This window comes from Haliotis rufescens, unplaced genomic scaffold (assembly GCF_023055435.1).
Source record: "Haliotis rufescens isolate VD_foot unplaced genomic scaffold, xgHalRufe1.0.p SCAF_11, whole genome shotgun sequence".
NCBI classification, from domain to species: Eukaryota; Metazoa; Mollusca; class Gastropoda; order Lepetellida; family Haliotidae; genus Haliotis; species Haliotis rufescens.
The window spans coordinates 5,659,521-5,665,140 of record NW_025963791.1 but is presented as its reverse complement, the minus strand read 5'-3'; positions in this window follow the sequence as shown (position 1 = coordinate 5,665,140).

Below are 5,620 nucleotides of genomic sequence, written 5' to 3'. Positions count from 1 at the left end.
TTCTTGCCCATGACATATTAACTATAGTAATACGAAAGAATTGGGTGTTCTTGCCCATGACAGATTAACTATAGTAATACGAAAGAATTGGGTGTTCTTGTCCATGACAGATTAACTATAGTAATATGAAAGAATTGGGTGTTCTTGCCCATGACAGATTAACTATAGTAATACGAAAGAATTGGGTGTTCTTGTCCATGACAGATTAACTATAGTAATATGAAAGAATTGGGTGCTCTTGCCCATGACAGATTGACTATAGTAATACGAAAGAATTGGGTGTTCTTGCCCATGACAGATTTACTATAGAAATACGAAAGAATTGGGTGTTCTTGCCCATGACAGATTAACTATAGTAATACGAAAGAATTGGGTGTTCTTGCCAATGACAGATTAACTATAGTAATACGAAAGAATTGGGTGTTCTTGCCCATGACAGATTAACTATAGTTATACGAAAGAATTGGGTGTTCTTGCCCATGACAGGTTAACTATAGTAATACGAAAGAATTGGGTGTTCTTGCGCATGACAGATTAACTATAGTAATACGAAAGAATTGGGTGTTCTTGCCCATGACAGATTAACTATAGTAATATGAAAGAATTGGGTGTTCTTGCCCATGACAGATTAACTATAGTAATACGAAAGAATTGGGTGTTCTTGCCCATGGCAGATTAACTATAGTAATACGAAAGAATTGGGTGTTCTTGTCCATGACAGATTAAGTATAGTAATATGAAAGAATTGGGTGTTCTTGCCCATGACAGATTAACTATTGTTATACGAAAGAATTGGGTGTTCTTTAACTTCCTTTGAGAAGTATACATGATATAAGAACGTGGAATTGTCCTGCAGTATTGACCCGACTTGTTCTGTCTGGTTTGTTCTCCCTCATGTGGCTATTTCAGACTGTGAATGATGGTTGCTTTTGAAGTCATCTTCAGTACATCATAATCCTTAATTTTCATACAACTGTAATGTTTTTCTTATGAGGATGGATTCTGAACGAAACATTTACTGTACTGTTTGAGTTTATGAATTTATGATTTTGCTTGCTTTCTTTAAAAATGTTAAAATTTGAAAATTGATTACTTACAAAGAATAATTATAACATGCTTAAGATTTCAGGGACTAGTTTTCTTGAGAACAGTAAAAAAAAGAGAATTATTCCGTTTCAGTTCAAAATAGCTGCCTATTTTGTAAATATTTTGGACAGGTATTTTACCCCATCAAATTGAAACATTTTTGTAATTTTATTATTGTGTCCAGGAGAGACGAGTTCATCATGTCAATATATTCCACTTTTGTAATGAGGAGGTTTAAATTTCTTTGTTTCCCAAATGGTGTCAGATTTTTGGGTTGAAAAAATTGACATGATCAAATGAATATTTTCTACTTCAATTTTTCAAGTCAATTGGATTCTATTCTAGGGTCAGTATAAAGATCAAATTTTGGTCCACTTTCGAAGGAAGATTTTCGAACCTTTTCATTCTTCACATAGAAAGTTAGCTTTTTCAATATTAAACCTGTCGCCTTGAGAAGCAATGTGTGAGTTTGTCTCCATGCAGTGATGCTGTTATTAATGCTCTGATTCTACAAGACTTAGTATAAGTTGTGTCCTCAAGAAACTGGCTTACAGGTACTCTATGTCACTAAGTTAGTGCCCTGCTTATTTCTATATTGTTTTATTGCAAGTATTTCTGCACCTAAGATAAACAGGCATGGACTTAATGTCACTATAAGAGGATACAGAGAGACATTAAATATGACGAACACAACGTTTCGGAGTATATGCTTACTTCTTCATCACCTGACATGAACGAATTGGGTGTTCTCTAACTTCCTTTCAACGTGGAATTGTCCTGCAGTATTGACATGTTAGAATGAATCAAAGTAAAGAGAATTCAAACACTCACCTGTAGTGATGAGGCTTTGTCCACGTGACAGTCTCTTTGAAGATGTCATTGAACTTCATCCTGAAGTCTTCACTGCTATGTGTGATTAGAAGTACTGTTATAACAACTTGGCTTTTATGTGTTGAAAGACTCGGATGCACATGTAAATATACAAAAAACCAACCCCACATAATAACCCTGTTTCCAGGGACGTCCGTCTTCAGTCCGACCATACCCTAGCCATTTAAGAAATTAAATAAAGTTTTTTTTTCAGATTTCACCAACCAATACTCCCAGTTGTCATGGCCAGACCATGTTGGATAATACTAGGACTCTTGTTCACACACAGGCTCTGCATAATAAATTAGAATTAGGAAAACTTTTGGAAATGTTTGTGAAGGTGTCCGATTGCTTCATATTAATCAGAGGTGAGGTGAAATGGGATTTAACGTCGCGTCCAAAATTATTGCACTTATATAGCGACGTGCATTCACGCGCGCGCGCGCGCGTGCGTGCGTGTGTGTGTGTGTGTGTGTGTGTGTGTGTGTGTGTGTGTGTGTGTGTGTGTGTGTGTGTGGCTGCGCTTGTACTAGTCCGGACTAATGCCGATTTATAGTGCTAGCCGACTGAGATACCATGCCGTTAAACATGAACACCCCACTCAGACACAGCATACTGACTCCGAGCCGACCAGTCCTTGTTTCAGCCCCTTAATGCCGAGCGCCAGACAGGGTAACAACAAGTATGATCTTTTAACGTCTTTTGGTATGACGCGGCCGGGGATCGAATCCCGGACCTTCCGCTCTCCGGGCGGACGCTCTACCACGAGACCACGGAGGCGGTCCCATACGAATGAGAACTTGACCTTGTTTATGTCAGCACTTGCATGTTTTAGCATGACAAAAAAACAAGATGTAGAGGCAAAGCTGAAATGTGTCAAACATTATAATTTTGAAAGTTAAAAAGAGGTGTGTGTTTTCAAAAACATGACAGCAAATCTTTGACCTAAGCTGATTATCTTTCGAGATATAGGTAAGGGTGTGCTTAAGGTTTGGGTCACGGACGTACTCATAGTGAGATAATCTTTTGTAAGTTCGAAAAACAGTCATTATCTTTCATTTTAGCCATAACATTAATTGTGCTCTTGGTCATGTCTGAAATACAAAACATCCAAACAGGACTGTTAAGATTAATACCATCATATTTTTCAATATTTTCGCCGAGTTTTTTTAATACTTGTTATCTCATCAAACGTATTATGAATGTGGGACGCTTCAGATGAGGACTTTAATAAAATATAAGTCTCTCACGTTGACTGTAATACCATTTTACCATCACAATGCCACAAAAATGTTGTTGTTTTTGAAAACTATCTTTTAAAGGTATTATAAATATATTTTAACTTCAGCAATCACTTGGTATTAATCGAACACATTTTAAAAAAACGAAACCTTGATTTCTATTAAAATATTAAAACGTTTTTTTTATGCTTTTTATGCTCAGTTTATTCCTAAGACAGGGATTATGCGGGCAACTAGAAAGTGAACAAAGTGTTTCAGAGATATTCTTTTAAAACTAATGTTTGTGGTGAATAAAAAACTATTTATCAATATAAAATTAACAGCATGCATTCGAAATTCGAATATGAAACATTATCCGCCTTCAAATAAAAAAAAAAAAAGGGGGGGGGGGAGGGGTGGGGGGGGGTGGGGGGCGGTAGTGGTTCGCTCGTCACGCCCAAGACCCGGGTTCAATTCCCCACATGGGTACAACGTGTGAAGCCCATTTGTGGTGTCCCCCCGCCATGATATTGCCAGAATATTGCTAAAAGCGGCGTAAAACCATACTCACTCACTTCAAATAAAAGGGACTCGTGAGGATACGGGGTAGAAAAGGTCTTCAGCAACGTAAAAGGCGACTCACGGGATCGGGTGCTCAGGCTCGCTGACCTGGTTGATTCATGTCATCGTATCCCAATTGCGTGGATCGATTCTCATGATGTCAATCCCTGGATTGTCTTGTCAAGACTCGATTATTCACAGACAGCCGTCATACAGCTGGCATATTTCTGAGTGCGGCGTTAAACAACTAACAAACAAATATCAAATAAAATAAAAGGATAAGGGGCAAAAGGGGCTTATCCTCCCTCCCTTTGCATTGTGGGAAACTAAAGATACTGACTCAATAAGCTATTGCCTCGTCATTCACAGGCTGTATATCTGCGAAACAAGGAATCCTTTAATAGTAACACAACACCCAGCCTTAAATAGTAGATACATACCACACAACACTGATCGGGTGACCTCAGCTATTAATGTTGGCACGTAAGGTGGCGGTTGAATAGGACGGTGTGAGTGTCATCTTACACCCCGGGGATCCAGTCCCACCCTCCACACTTGCTGTTTATAAAGAATTATGGTGTCATATCGCGTGATTTACAAACTAGAGGACAAATGATGTCAAATAATGACATCGTGACCCAGCTTCGCAATGATCAGTAGTTAATGGTCCGGCCCTAACAGAAGCTTGTTTAAGAATAACGTTACGTTCCTTCTGAATATGAATCCCAAAGAAATATATGACACTAATGGAACATACACCTTCGTTACTCGAGGGTAGTTTGTTAATCGTTCTCGTGAGGCCCCTCCAAAAACTGTGCTAGAGCTGCGACAATAGTTTCTCCAATGATTACTCACATATTGTGTCGAAATCTGATCTCTCGAATTTTCGGTTGTGTCGAACTGATTGACCGGTCCTGTCGAAATACTTTAAATGTTAATATTATTTGACCTCTGTTATATGTCGAATTTACGGTTATCTCGAAGTAATTGTGTGGTCAAATGCAAGTTAAATTGTTTTGATAAGACGAACTTAAACATATTCTACTCTATTTTTGTAGGGATATGTTTATCTTTCCATGATACACAGAATGAATCTCATAACGTATTAAGTCTATATTTAAATATATATGACATATCTAATCATCCCCGGGGCACGGGTGGCCCAGTCGTCTAAGGCGCCGCGATTCGCTGTGCAGAGTTGCGTCCCTTGGGCACGCCATAAACCTACGATTGTGGGTTCGAATCCCGGTTCGCCCCGATTATGTTTCTAGGTTTGTCAGCACCATACCCGTGCTCGTGGGTTTCACCGAGGTGGTAAACGTCTGAGACCTGCATCACTTCATTAAGCTGACACGCCGTGATATAACTGGAAAAATGCTAAAAGCGGCGTCAAACCCAACTCACTCACTCTAATTATCCCTACCAAAAGCTGGGTAGTATATAAACTAACCGATTTATACGGTACTCTACTGTAGTTTATGTACGGCATAATTCCTTGCTGTGAGTGACGTTGAACATTTTCGATTCTTGTTCGAGAAGGATAGTCACATTTATTCATCTTCGTCTTTGAGGTAGTATGCGTGGTCCCCAATATCCGGATGACCATGTTTCATTGAACCCGGTCCGCGTCGCTCGTTGCTTAGCCTGCCAACTCTGGTTTGTCCGGGCCTACTCAGTGTTTTACAGACCCTTGAAGATCCGGGGTAGAATAGGTCTTCAGTAACCCATACTTGCCCTAAAAGGCGACTATGCTTGTCGTAAGAGGCGACTAACGGGATCGGTAAGTCAGGCTCGCTGACTTGGTTGATGCATGTCATCGATCCCAATTGTCCCAAAGTCCAGACTCGATTATTTACAAACCGCCGTCATATAGCTGTAATATT